Below are 15415 nucleotides of genomic sequence, written 5' to 3' on the forward strand. Positions count from 1 at the left end.
TGATGTCGTCCATGAAGTTGACGTAATCTTCATAGTATTTCTTATCTCTTCTGAGCCGACGTTCCAATGAAGACAGTCTATGCTCAGCGCATTGTTTGTTGTTTGGAAGATTCGGGTTGTCGGTTTTGAATGGCAACGGGAGTTCATAGTGACCGTTTTCCTTTTGCCTTATGCCTTTGGTCACCTTTGACATGAACAAAATGTCTTCCTGAGAGACTGGATTGTCATCTGTTGCATGCTCAGAGAAATCAGATCCCAAAGCCTTTATTACATCAACTGGACCAACTTCCTTCACTTGAGTTCTGCATACAAAATGCACTTCTTGCTTAAGTTCAACTGCTTGTTGTACTGCAGGAGTAACTTCTCGAACAATGATTCTATGGCTTATGCCAATATCATCATTGTGATTTTGAACTTGAGACATACAACCAACTATGCTCCAGCCGAGATCAGTTAGCTGTGTGTAAGGCTGATTCTCCTCACCTGCAATGACTTCCCGTGGCAGAAGGGCTTGCTGTCAGTTATAGCCGAGAAGCAGACCAACTTCGCATTCAAGCATTGGAGGTAACCTATCTGCCAGCCTTTCGAGGTGAGGCCAACTCAAAGCAGTTTCAGACATCGGGATGTGTGATCTGTTCACAGGGATGAACTCTCTTGTATAAACCGGTGGCAATGCAATTCTCTTTTCCTGCTTGTAGCCTCTAACTTGAAGATATTCCAGTTTCTCACATGGTATGAATGTTGACTTGGCGGACATGGTTGATAGTCTTAGATGAGCCTTATTCTTATCTGTGTCGAGATCCTGGGCTACTTCATCAAAGATGAAGGATGTATCGCTCTGAGAATCGAGGAGGGCATATACTAGAACTTCTCTCTCTGGGTGATTTTTTTGACGAAACCCAGACAGGTAGAATGGAGGATGTCAGTGTGCTCGCAGTTACTTGAGTTACTCTATTAGAGATTGCGGTTGCTGGTTCATCTCCTTCGTCCTTTTCTTGAGAGTTATCATTCATTGCAGGCATTATCCTTTTACGCTCTGCAAACTTGTCATCATGCAGACATGTGGGATGCTTCTTCTGGCATTTCTCACACGTATTCCTTTTATCACACTTCTTAGAATGATGTCCCCCCTTTAAACATCCAAAACACAGCCTTTCTGCTTGTACAAACTTGATACGATCCTGGACTGATTTTTCTGTGAATTTGAAACATTTGTCCAGTGTGTGACCATTTCTTTTGCAGTAAAGGCAAGTCACAGGATTCATGTGACTTGAGTTGGTTTAGTGACTTGAAGTTTTCGTTAATGTTTTAGCTCGAATGACTTGGCTGCGTGAGTGTTTGGGCTTACTGATTTCCAAACCCTTGAGTGCTTGCATTGAAGCTATGGGGTCAAATGCTAGGTCTGCTTCACTGGATACAAAATGTGTAAACATGTGAAATGATGGATACTCGCCATTAAGGGTTTTTCTTATTTTCATCGCTGCGCGATTCCATCTTGTTGTCAACCAGTCCGGAAGTTTCAGCAAGAGTTTCTGAATTTCCATACAGTCATTGAGAACCTCTAATGTCTTTATGTGTGGCATCGCAGCTTCACAACTTCTAAGGAAGTCAGCAAACTCTCTCAACTCACTTCCATCTTTGGAGCTTATTTTAGGCCAATTGTGAAGTTTGTCTCTGAAGCATTTTCCTATAGTGAATACATCCCCAAAGCGCATTTCCAGCACTTCCCAAGCTGCATCATATGCTTCATCTGTGCCCACCAGGAGAAATCCTTCGACCACTGTCTTTGCGGGTCCACCAAGGTACTTCCTGAGATAATAGAGTCTTTCGTTCTTTGGAATGTTTTTTCTTTCAATTAAAGTCTCAAATGACAACTGCCAGTCCTTGAACTTTAAAGGGTCACCAGTGAACAGTGCAGGTTCTGGAGTTGGAAGACGATTAGCACTTATTGCGTCTGCTAGTATGCTGACTAGATCCAAGTTTGGCTGTGGATGAGTTGCAGAAGCGGCAGCTTGTGTTTCTTTAGGGATAAATGGCGGACTTGATGAGTTAAGTGCTTGGCCTCTGGTGGCCTTAGGTTGCACACCAGGATTTTGTAGTGCTTGGTTGATGACTGCGGGAGTATGTGGAACAAATGCATGGCTTGTCGCATTATGGGCTTGGGTTGTATTTGGAGCTTGAGAGGGAAATTGCGGTGGAGCAGGAATTGCTGAGGTTTCGCTCCCAGTTTTGATACTGCGCACTAAACTACGACTTTCAGAAATACTCTCAGCTTCTGCGTAAACCTTTACTTTAGCTCTTGCAGCATTCAATTTTGTAACCTCTTCCGTGTTCAATTCTTCTGCGCTGCTCCTCCATTGTTTGTTGCCTTTCCAAGTTTTCAAGTTCCAACTTTTGTAGTTCAGCTGCTTCCCTTTCTTGGTCCTCCACTACAGCTAATACTTGACACGCAGCTGCCTCAGCCTCTGCTTCTATTCTTTCGATTGTTTGTGAGTATGACTGGCTTGAACTACTTTTAGACCTTCGTGACTTTGACCTTGACTTAGTACTCTCAGATCCTAAGCACGGCCCAACATCTGGCCATGGCTCTTCATCACCATCTGCGAGGTCTCCTTGTAAGTGTTTTTCAGCTCTTCTGAGAATGAACGAGGAAAGTGATGTACATGCATCCACTTTGCGTCTTTCATCTGCATCAGGAGTTTGTATTTGCCGTATTTGTTCATAAATGGTTTGTACATCTTTGCAGACAACATTTACATTGTTGATGAGCTCATTCAATTCACTCTCAGAAACTTATTTTCTCAGTATTACTTTGCTCAATCTTGCTTCATATCTCCATTTTTCAAAAACAATGGCGTATCTGTGTTGGAGGCCTTTGAGTTTCTTCTCTTGAAGCTATTTACCCTTTTCTGTTAGTGTTCTTAGTCTTTCACTTTTACGAACAGTCTGTAGTTCTGTAATTTGTTCATCATCATTTTCTTCCACTTCGGTAAGTGGTACAGCATGGTGCTCTTCGAGATCTTTGTCAGCCATCTCGGGAGTCTAGTTAAATGTCATTGAGCGCACTGTGATTAGATTTCAAATACTTCTAAAATTTGTGACTGAAGTTACTTTGGGGTACTGTTACTGTATACTTTAACTGCACTTTTTCTTAAAGGACCTTGTAAGCCTCACTCCAACTGACCTTAAGCAAGTACACTATTCACCAAACTGCAAAGCATCACCTTGAAGTACAGTAGAAATAGGGGTGGGCGATATAAACGATATACGATAGAAACGATATAGATTTGGCCAACGATAGAGATTTTGACTATATCACGATAGCGCATGTTGATGATGTCATCAAGCTGCGCCTGTTTTGGTAGAAAGTATCACAGCGGCTACAACCATTATCATCAGTAAATTATGTTCTCCTGACTGAAGTTTAGCCCGTGTATAGCATCCTGCTATGCAATTGCATTTGTCCCTGACCACCAGAATCCCTCACGTTAACTTTTATCGAGTGGAAAAAAAGTTGACGTTCATCCTCCAGCTTCACTGTGCTAATGTTATGCTAACATAGCTGTGTCGCTAGCAATCACCTAGCACAACATTATATACCAGGTAGTCCAACTTCGGTAACCCTGCAAACGCCACTGCTGTTTAGTGTTTCTGTCTTCACTTATGTTGGAAGTGGTAGCAGAGCTGTACGTTTTAATTAGTTTTAAAAAATCTCTGTCAGAACATGGTATGAAATGTTTAGGTGTAAACTAGCGAGCTAACTTCCTGTTAACTTCTAACTCCGTTAAATTTAATAAATTCTGTTTTCATGGATGCCTGGATATTAAACTTAATTGTTACACCCAATAAAGCAGCAACGCTGATGATTTAATTAAAGATGAAAGAATTTAGACTGTTTTTAACTCTCAGTGTTCGTTTGACTTTGGGACCTGAAGCGAACGGAGTTTTGGACCCAGATTACTCCTCACTACGGCAGCCGTAATGCTCTGACAATCCATCAAGCAGTCCATCAGCAGGCTTACCAAAGTTGTACTAAAACATTTTTTAACAGATTTCTGCACGCCAAAATCGGTTTAGGGTCAGTGAGCACAACCAGAATTCATACATAAGGCACACTCTCGACTTTTGAGAAAATTAAAGGATTTTAAGTGTGCCTTATAGTTTGGAAAATACGTTATACAGAAGAAAAGAATATATCGTGATATATATCGTTATCGCACATGCTTCAAATTATATCGTGATATGAATTTTAGGCCATATCGCCCAGCCCTAAGTAGAAATTAAATAAACTTTGACAATGTGTTATAGAAACTTATTGTGGCTCTTTAAACTTGACTTAAACCACTCTTATTCTACTTTTAACACTGTCCTTTGTTAATTTCCACCTTACTCCAGTTGTGCAACGTTGTTGCTGGTGTGCTTGGCTGCTTGAGAATGGTGAGCTTATACAATGGCACCCTCTTGTGTCGCTCCACTTCACCGTCACTCTCTGCAGCTGCCGTCTTCGTAATTAGCTTCTCACCTGCGCTGGCTAGGGCGAGTTTTCACTGTAACTCCGAAATGACAACACAGGCACTGCTTCTTCAAGCTGCATTTATTGAATGCCGTGAAAACTACAAATATAAAACACAAAGGCTTTAAGCGCTTCAGTCTATCAAACGTAACACTTGTGATTTGACAACAAAAAATTACCTCGTGGCCGCCTGCCACTTCGGAGGTTCTAGAAGAATACCTTTACAGTCTTGTGCATTCTAAATTAAACCATAAAATAATTAGAACACTATACATTACAAATTTTCACAATATTACAATACAGTTATGGCAAAGGACAAATACCTTGTACAGCTGGTAGACTAACCAGGCCTTTGCAGATAGCTCGCTGAACTCCTTAGCGTGATTATTAAACGTGGGCTCACAGTCTATATTGTCACGCCCCAAACCTCGCGATAATAGCGGTGTAATAAAACTTGTTCTTTATGACAAGATAAACACACCTTTACAATATTGTCCACAGAACTGTACAAGCAAGAACATTTTAACTGCTGGAACCGTCTGTTAAACTTCTTATACATAAGTCATTTCTGTAACACTTACAATAAAAATGACAAACATTTAACAATTCACTCTAACATTCCCTCCTGTTTTGTGATTTTTATGCTCCAAATTATTCCTATGTAGCATATTCTTAGCCATGCACCTCTTGCTTGACAATTTCAGCACAGGCATCATTTACACACAGGCTTCTGTCATAACATTCATTTCTGTCAATTCATATTGTTTTAAGAGTACATAATTAACAAATGTATCAGAAATCATCTTAGTTCGCAATGATCTTATACACGGTAAAATGCATCCTATACATAAGCAAATCAGTATCAATAATCCGAAAACAGGAATTAATATTTTAAAAAGAAAATGCCACCAAAGACCAGACATTAACCACGTTATCCCGCCTTGTGGTGCATCTACTCCTGTCGTGCGATTCATTATGTATTCCTGCAAGTAAACAACTAAATGTAACAGTCAAACAAGAAGAATCAACATACTCAAAAATCATATGTCACTACAATCCAACTGTATACAGACTTAGACATTCAAACACATCCTGTCCTGTTGTCACCGCAGAAAAAGCTTTGTAAAGGAAATTGGATCAAGCTGTTTTGATCTTCTTGGCTCAAAGCCTCAACCAGCTTACAGAAGTGTTCATGATGTAAATGTAGACAAAAGGCTTCTCTGTTTGCATCCTTCTTGCAGAGGACACAAAGAATAGGCGACGTTGTACAAATTCCATGGTAAATCTCCAACTTGGACTAATCCATTGCCCTTCATACACATAGGCAACTGGCCTATTTCCAGTTTATTTACCTGTTCAATGTCCTGCAGCGAGTCAGATACTTTGACTCAGTCTGGCAGGTCTGTCGTACCAGAGCAGTTCACTGTCCCAGCTACTGGTGAATCAACCGTCCATTCAGGTTCAGAAGTTGAAAAGTTGGCAGTGTTCCAAGTATGTTTACTCCTGGATGTGTTGCCAAGGCAACCAAACAAACTGTCTCAGTGATGCTATATGGCCACAGTCCGGAAGAATGTGTAGCCAGTGGCATCACAAGCATAACCATTGGTCTCGTTCTTTATGTGAGCGGTTTTGTTCACAAACTGCCACCAGTAGTTGTTAAAAAACCCCATGCGGGTACTGGGTGTGATTTGCTCTGTCCCAGTGCGCTCCTGTCATCCCACTCTGGGTCCACAGGCATAAGAAGGCACACAGCACATTCCCAGCCGTCTAAGTTGGGTTCAGGATCTGTTGGTTTCTTCACCAGGATTGAGATGAGAGGTCCTAGAGATATACTCCCCCCTTTGTACCCTGGCCTTTTCACAATCACCCAGAGTCGGCCAGGAAGTGTGTTACCTTCTTGCAGTGCGCTTGATGTATCCAAGTGTTCCTTTCAGTGATCTTCACTGCTGTGGTCGTCGTCAGCAGCATCCGATATGGACCTTCCCACCGTGGACTGGACCCGCACTTCCTCTCCATGGCCTTGTAAACATCCAATCTCCAGACTTCAGACTCTGCTCCTGCAGAGAAACAGAATCATCTGGCAGATCATTTGTTCTCAAGACATCTTTACTTTTAAACATTTTAAGCATCTAATCTGCTAATATGCTCTCTCTTCTGCTTTTCTATCATCACTACAGAAGACTAGAACTCTAAATGGTCTAACATATATAATCTCAACGAGTCAGACCATTCTCTGTTGGAGTAATCCTCATGTACATTCATATACATCTTAACTAATTCTACACAGTTTAACCATGTCCTGCGTGTCTCTCTAAGTCTTAACTTTACTGTTCTATTAGTTCTCTCTATCAACCCTGCACTTTGTGGGTGATATAAACAATGATGTTTTTAGTGTTATCCCTAGATGTTGTGCCATTAATCTAATCACTTCATTTTCAAAGTGTGGACCATTATCACTATAAATGGTCTTGGGAATCCCATGTTCCAAATGATATTCTTACATATTGCTTTGGCAACCGAAATGGCATCTGCTTTCCTAGTTGGTACAATTTCAACCCACTTTGAAAAAGGGTACACTACCACTAAACAGTACTCATAGTTATTACAGTTGGACAGTTCTATAAAATCCATGTGAATGACTTGTAATGGGTGACTGGGTCTAGGGAATTTCCCTCTCTTAGGTCTCAAATTACCCTGAGAATTGTGCTTGAACATATCATACATGACCTACAAAAAAGTGTTTGTAAGGGTATTTAATCTTAAAGTATAAACTACTCATTATCTCCCTCCTGTTGCGACATGGCAAAGCCCATGGCGCAAAAAAAGCAGCAGTCTTATACAAATTCTAAGGCAGTATTGGTTTATCACACAGATAACAAACACCATCCTGCAAGCTCGCTCCTACTGTAAGTCACAACTGTTTTCCTGCAGTAGATGAGTGGCCCTGCATGTCTACCAGTGCATCCCGCATAATAGCCAACGTCTGCTGGTGTTGCACTGCTAAAACGTTAACACCGTGTTCTCGTAAAGTTGCCTCTTTCGCGATCTTATGTGCAAAAGCATTGCCTAATGCAACTGGATCTTTCCCTCACATGTGTGCTTCACATTTGCAAATGGCAATCCTACTGGGTAAAAACTCTGCCTCCAGCAGATTTTGCAAGAGTTTGGCGTGTTCTACAGGTTTCCCTGTAGAGGCTGTCACACCTCGTCTCACCCACTGTACTACAAAGAAATGTAATGTAGCAAATGCATACTGGCTATCAGTGTATATTGTCACATGTTATTTCTCTGCAGCTTTACACGCTTCCGTTAAAGCTACTTTCCCTGCTGCTCAAGCAAATATGAAACATGCTAGTTGCACAAATAACTTTCTCACTATCTACTACAGTAAAACCTGTTTTAGTCTGTCCCTCTACTGTTATAAAACTCAAACCATCAACAAACCAAACCTTTCCCTCACCAAGTGGCACATCTGTTAAGTCATCCCTCGGCTTACACTCCTTCTCTACGTGCTGTCTACACTCATGAGAAGTGCCCTCTTCTTTCGTTAGCAAAAAAGTTTGACGGATTCAGAATTGTGCACCACTCATGGTTATGTATGGTTGTGAAAGTAACATCAACATTAAAGACAAGTGTCTTGTAGGTGACAGAAATGTAATTTTAGTTTGCAGTAGTAGACTACCTCGTGTGGAACTAACGGTGTCAAAAAGGTTAAATGAACTATATCCTGAAACATTGTACAGCTTAAGCTGCTGCACATACTGATCTCACACATGGAGGTAAAGCACAAGCAACTAGAGCTAATCTGGTAGGATAGTAAGTTACTGGCTTCACTTGTGGAAAAAGTGCTGTTAGTTATTTCACAGTCACCTGCCGTTTGTGCTGTTCACAGAACCACAAGTCCATCGCTGGACCTCCTCTGCGCTGTCACTTTTTGGAGCTTGGCACGCTCCCTCAGGTCCTCATGTTCCGACGCTGCCGAAGATTTTAAAGGCAGAACACGTTGTACACCTTAGTTGTTTTCCTCAACGTCAACGTCGAAAGTCTTTCATCTTTTTTAAGATTTTGTTGTGCAGAGTCTCCTCATGACGATCTCCTGGAAGCTCAGGAGCACAGCTCTCTGTGCTGAAGGCGATCTCTGATCCTTCTGAAGCCTCTCTCCAGGCCTCAGCTTCCATCTCAAGGACGATCCTCGCAGTCACTCCTTCTCGTCATGGCGACATGTGCAAATTTAAATTTGACACTCCTCTCGCCACATGGCTTCTGCCATGTGTCAACTCCCCTATGAGACATGTACAAGAATGTTGCACAGTCTCCCTAAAACAATCTCCAGGGTTTGTCCCTTGGAGCAGCTTCAGTCCAACCTGTGTAAAAACATTAGTCAGCAATTAAATGTTTAGCTTGTCTAACTCTCAGCTCCACCCAGAGCCTGTATCCTAGAAGACAAAGTCTTTAAATCAAACTTCACATTTTCAACCAACTATAGATCATAAGAGTAATAAAGTATTCAGCATAAAAGACAAATATCATGTGCAGGTTTTCTCCAGTCATCAAATCACTTTTTATCATAATTTGTCCCAAATCATGAGTCATCCCAATTTATTCCACAATTTAATCTGTGACTTTCCTTAAGTTTGTCACTCCACTCGTTTTTATCACTGTGAGCTCAATAGTGGCCAGCTAATGAGCCCCATATTCAACTATTCTGTAATCACTGCACATTTGTTCACTTGTCACTTGCCTGTCTGTGCTGAATCCTTTACAAGCACTCTTAAAGAATCATCCTCGTGGTCAGGCGTCGGCCAGCCAGATTCCAGAGATGCTGTAAAAAGGTCATAAAGCTTTAAAACACAATATATCCCACACTGTATTCACATCTTCCCTGTAATTTTCAACATTTTCTCCACAACACAGTGTAATTTAATCACCAACACACAGCGTGTAACCACAGTTTTCTTCACACAAAATCTCAGTAATCCTGTGATAGAAATCCTGCTATAAATCACATGATCGAATGACATGATTAACCATCTGCTGTAAAAAGAATGGTAAATGTTAGCACTGCGCATTTGCATACTCTCTTTCTCACAGTAATCTCTGTGAGCAACACAAAGTAGTTAATAACACACCAATGGTAAATTCACAGACACAGAAAATAGTCATGTGACCCAAGTTTCCTCCTGTGGTCTCCTTCTGCTCCTGCAATAGAGACACACACAGAGATACATCCACACCTTTGTCAGGTGGGGGTTAACTTCACACAATGGTGTGAAGTCAGTCTTGTCAGCTTTTGTCAGTCAGTGTTTTCACTCATTTTTTTATTTGCTGACAGAACCTCTCGTGACGCAATAAGTTTCTACTGCCAGCAATGACGTCATTTCAAAAGAAAAAGAAAAACTTTGGAATTGGATTACGTCGCTGAATCCTTTTTGGCAGGGACTTGTTTTCTGATTGTCCCAAATAAGTGGCTTTCTCCCAAGCCCATTTTAATTTTTGGAGAAACTCACTTTTGCAACAGTTTTCTCGACGACGAGTTGTATAGCGCTTCTATTCTATTCGTGCATCTCTGCTCAAACAGAGACCATCAAACGAAACTTTCAGTGCACCATGAAAGTAGCAAAATAAAAAGAAAGGAAAGAAAAGAAAGGAAAGCAAAGGACAGAAAGGCCTTGTTCAAGTCATGACACGTGTTTTTCATGCCAGGGGGATAAATCGTAACAACCCATTTGGCAGGCTCAACTTAATAACAAAAGAAAAATCAACAGATCGATCTCAAACATTCATCCAATCAGCCACACACAACATACAGCATAACCCTGTTGTCTCATCACATAATAAGTTTCTTCTCATGTAACCAAATGTGTGCCATGGTAAAACTTCTTCACACACGAGAAACTCACAATCAGCTCACTCATGTAAGACCCCTCATCAGCATTCAGTTTTCCTCTATGATGCAGTCATCTGTCCTCCTATAATATTCAGTCCCCTAGTCTATGTATCACTTTCATCTTACTAGTGACTTGGACAAGATGACAAACAGAATCTCATGCTTAAGATGCTGTCTGGTCTTCATGAGTATCATTTATTGTGTACATGCATGTAGGGTTAGTATAGTTAATGCATTTTCTGTATGTTTTTGTGTTCCTCTCTCATCACATTTTCATTATTCTCATCACTGCTCAAAACAACACACATCTCTCTCTCTCTCTGTTGTTTTTAAACTATCCTTCTCTCCAAAACAGAAAGTAGCATTACAGCTGTTTCAGGCTGAGAAACATCAACACTCTTCGTGCTATCATTCACCACACAAGTATGTTATTTCTTTGTCCGCTGGGCAGGTGACCTGTAGAATCACGTCTGCCCCAGCTGGATACCTTTTCACACACACCGTGACATCAGACACACTTACACTTGCTTCTGCTTAGAGCACAATTTCACTTCATTCATCAACAAACCACACACCACGTGCTGCCCAATAAAAACTTTGCAGTTATTTCATTCTCTTTCAAGGCAGACTTACAATGTTTAGTCTCCATTACAAGACAACAATCAGCCACACTCATGCAGACCACGTCTGGCCCGCACACACACAACATAGGCCTATCGCTTGCGTCTGCACGCACAGCTCTCATGGACCTGCGTGGTAAACGCACAGTCCAACGCACTCCCGTGCTCGCGTGAAACCGCGCACCTACGGAGCCGTTTCTTTGGTAGCCTGCGACCTTCCCGCACGGCTGGCGCACTCCCGTACCTGCGAGAAACCGCACGGTCACGTAGCCGCTCTCTATTGTTTTAGATTCGCGTGAATCCCGCGCAACCAGAGCCCCCCTGGACCCGCATCTGCCCGCGCAGTCTCAGTGACGCATAAGGCCTTTTCTACTCACTGTTCGTGTTGTTTTCGTTCATGGGAAGAATCTCTGTATCCTGTCAATCGCCATCCATCCCGTGGGGAGTTCAGGCGCAAACTGTCCGGCCTAGTGACAAACAAGGCACTAGGGCTTTCCGTCAATCATCCCAGACGTTGCGAGGCGTCCTCTCCCTCTACTCGCGGTGGATGCGATGTGTTAGGTTCCGGCTCTCAAAGGACCAAATAAATGTTGGGTCTAAACTCAGACCCCGCTGTATCCAGGACTTATTCCCATGAAAGAAAAACAAGGCAACAGCGATCGATCGATTTTACTTGCACAAGGGAGGCCTTTGGTCAAGAACCAGCTCTTGGAGCTCACGCTCCTAACCTGTCTCCAGCCCAAAGTCCTTCAAAGAGCAGCTTCCCTCGCAGCTATTTATTGACAAACTGTTACAGTTCACACAATAGTTTACAACATGTACCTCCCCTCTTAACCCCCCTTGGTTACAAAGATGAGGCTGTGTGTGTGTGTGTGTGTGTGTGTGTGTGTGTGTGAGTGTGAGTGTGAAAGAGAGGTAGCTTACATCAAACAGACCTTCCAGATAGGATGTGTCTGTAAACAGCCCCTCACCCAAAAACTCAAGAATCTGGGGAGGGGGACTGTGGAATTGCTTTCATCCCACAGTTAAACAATGTAGAAATGGATGGTAAGCATAAAAATGACAAACATTTAACAATTCACTCTAACAGTGATAGCCTCCGTAATTTATTTGTGCCTGGGGGAGTTTGACAGGTATGGGGAAGCACTGTATAAGGTTCCCGTTATTGATGCTTGGGTGGTTGACCCGGATGGATTCTCTCCTGTCACTTTCTTGACCTTTACAGCTTCGTCATATTGCACTTTATGGTGACGTTTAAGGTGGTAATACAAATCCGTAGTGTTAGCTTTGCGGTGATGCTACTATGGCAAAACACAGCTTGCAAATTATATTTTTTTGACTCTCATCATCTTCTTTTAACCAAAAAACTTCCACACAGAGGAATGAGAGCCTTTTCTTGGAATTAATGTTACAGGGGGGGTTGTCATTCTCACCGCCATCAGCGAGCTTTTCCTCTGCACTCATTGTGTTTTCTCCCCTCCAGCAGTTTCTCTCAGGTGCTCTCCATTGTTTTTTCCCTGCCAGCTGGCTTCTGTATCACGTGGTATAAGGCTCCGCCCTTGTCATTTGTTGAGCATGAAGAGTGAGCGCTTGTTTTCATGGAGATTATGTCCCGGATCAAAATGCGGTATAATCGTCATCTTTTTTTTTCTCCTTACATCGTTGTCATTTGGAAATGAGATCGCACATAAGTATGTGTTGAGATCGCGATTTTCTAGCGTTTAATTGTGCAGCCCTAAATGATGCCATCGAACAGATTTGACACAGGACACAGACCTTTAAAATAAAACAGGAAACATGAGATTCAGACATGACAATACAAACTTGGTAATATAAGACACTCAGCATGAAACACAAAGGGTGAGAGAAACTTAAAATACAGGGGAAGAAAATAAAAGGGAAATCTAATAACCAAATGAACTTCGCTGACCTAAAGAACTTAAACATAAACCATAAACATCAAAAATAAACTAGAACTCAAAACCCTGGGTCCAAAGACCCAGGAACGTGACAAATGCATAAATAACTGAGCTGCTCAAGCAGGTATATTGTGCTGAATTAACTCAAAACGATTCAGATTAGCCTCGACCGTCTTAGCAATCTTCTTTACATGCTTACATGAAAGAAGATTACATGACTGGTCTGTCAGCACATCAGGGCTGGTCTGCCTCCCACTTTGGACCCCCACTAATTTGCCTACAGGACAAATCGATCCACCGAGGACGCTATCACCATAGCGCTCCACACTGCGCTGAGTCACCTGGAGCACCGAGGAAGCAATGTGAGAATGCTCTTCCTGGACTTCAGCTCAGCATTCAGTCATATCATCCCGGAGATCCTGGTCCAGAAACTCTCTCACCTTGGACTCTCCACCCCCATCTGCCTCTGGATCAAGGACTTCCTGACAAATAGACCACAGTCTGTCAGACTCGGCCCCCACCTGTCCAGCACCATCACACTCAGCACCGGGTCTCCACAAGGATGTGTTCTGAGTCCTCTCCTGTTTACGCTCTACACATCCGACTGCTCCCCTACCCATCTCTCAAACACCACCATAAAGTTCGCGGATGACACCACAGTGGTTGGACTCATCTCAAGGGGGGATAAGTCGGACTACAGAGAAGAGGTCAACAGAGTGACTGAGTGGTGTTCAGTTAATAACCTCCAACTGAACACCACGAAAACTAAAGAACTTATCTTGGACTTCAGGAAGGGCAGAGCAGACCCGGCCCCACTTTACATTCACGGGAACTGTGTGGAGAGGGTGCACTCCATAAGGTTTCTGGGATCTCTGATGATCTCTCCTGGACTGCAAATACCACGGCGGTGGTAAAAAAAAAAAAAAAAAAAAAAAAAGGCCCAGCAGCATCTCCACTTTCTGAGAGTGCTCAGGAGGAACAACCTGGAGGAGAGGATGCTGGTGACATTCTACAGAGCCACCATAGAGAGCATCCTAACGTACGGCATAACAACATGGTATGCAGGGTGCTCAGCTGCAGACAGGAAAGTACTGCAGAGGGTCATCAACACAGCCCAGAAGATCACTGGCTGCTCTCTGCCCAGCCTGGAGGTCATTGCAAACTCTCGGTACCTCAGCAGAGCTGGCAATATCATCAAGGACCATTCTCACCCCAGCAACCAAGTGTTTGAACTATTACCATCAGGCCGACGGTACAGGTCACATAAAACCAGGACAAACAGATTCAGGGATAGCTTCTTTCCCAGAGCTATCACCATAGTAAATAAGCACAAAAACAATTGAACCTGCTTAGCTATACCATACTGTCACTGTCATTATATTATGCTGCTATTCATACTGTCATTATATTATTGCTGCTATCCTGTATATATCGTACTTACTATTGTTTGAGTACTTACGATTGTTTTATTGTACCTTTTATATTTTACATTTATATTTATTATTGCATTTTGCACCAAGGGAGTGGCACTCCAATTTCGTTGTACCCTGTACAATGACAATAAAGGCTATTCTATTCTATTCTTGTCCAATTTAAGACGTAAATCAACAATTATTCCTAAAAACTTAAAATCTTTGACCTTCTTTATTTCTTCGTTCCTTAACTGGATTTTAAACTCATCGTTTATCTGATCATCAGGAACAAGAAACTAAGAATCTCTTAGTCTCACTCATTTAAACCCTCTGCTGCATTCTGTTCAACATTGCTATCATTCAATCATCTTTCCTAATATAATATTAGTCCACTACTTCATATATCGTTTCTCATCTCACTAAGTGAACCGAACAAGGTGATAAAATCAGAAACACAGGCTTAAAATACCATCTGGTATTCATGAGCTTCATTGCATGTGTGTGTATGTGTTAAAACATTCTGTGCTTATGTATGTCGTTTTAACTACTTTACCCCTTTTTCTGAAACAAATCTGTTTACTACACCTTCTTGTTTCAGAAACGTCTAAAGAAGAAAGTCTCTATTGTAGTCAGGCACAGCTAAATTCTGTTTGTGAGTTAACGTAGCCAACCACACTGTGTGTTGTTAACACCTTCAACATGGACCCCCTCGTAATGTGTGCCACTTCCTCTATGTCCTCTATTTGTACCACCATATGGAGAACCACAATAGCCACACACATCAAAATACACAACTGTTAGATGCTTAGACGATGAATTGTAGAATAAATTCTCCATTTGTAAAATAATTTTAGAATTCCACATTAACAAAATGAGTTTCGAAATGTTTTTTTTAAAAACCTCATTACCATCCTAGCTCCCCTAGGATGGTAATGAGGTGCTTGAAATGTTATACGTGGCTGAGTTTATACTGCTACCATTGAGACTGATCGGGACTCCGTCTTTGTGGATCTATGGAAGTCCATATATACAGGGTGTAGCATCCCCTGGGTAAAGGCGGTGAT

At 42.1% G+C, this 15415-nt stretch overlaps 1 protein-coding gene across 1 annotated transcript in view; it reads left to right on the forward strand.

The window, feature by feature from the left end:
• LOC134624792 (zinc finger protein 235-like) overlaps positions 1-15415 on the forward strand; it is a 31732-nt gene that overhangs the window by 13488 nt on the left and 2829 nt on the right. The gene's annotated exons all lie outside the window — the stretch shown is intronic.

This window comes from Pelmatolapia mariae, linkage group LG3_W (assembly GCF_036321145.2).
Source record: "Pelmatolapia mariae isolate MD_Pm_ZW linkage group LG3_W, Pm_UMD_F_2, whole genome shotgun sequence".
Classification (NCBI taxonomy): domain Eukaryota; kingdom Metazoa; phylum Chordata; class Actinopteri; order Cichliformes; family Cichlidae; genus Pelmatolapia; species Pelmatolapia mariae.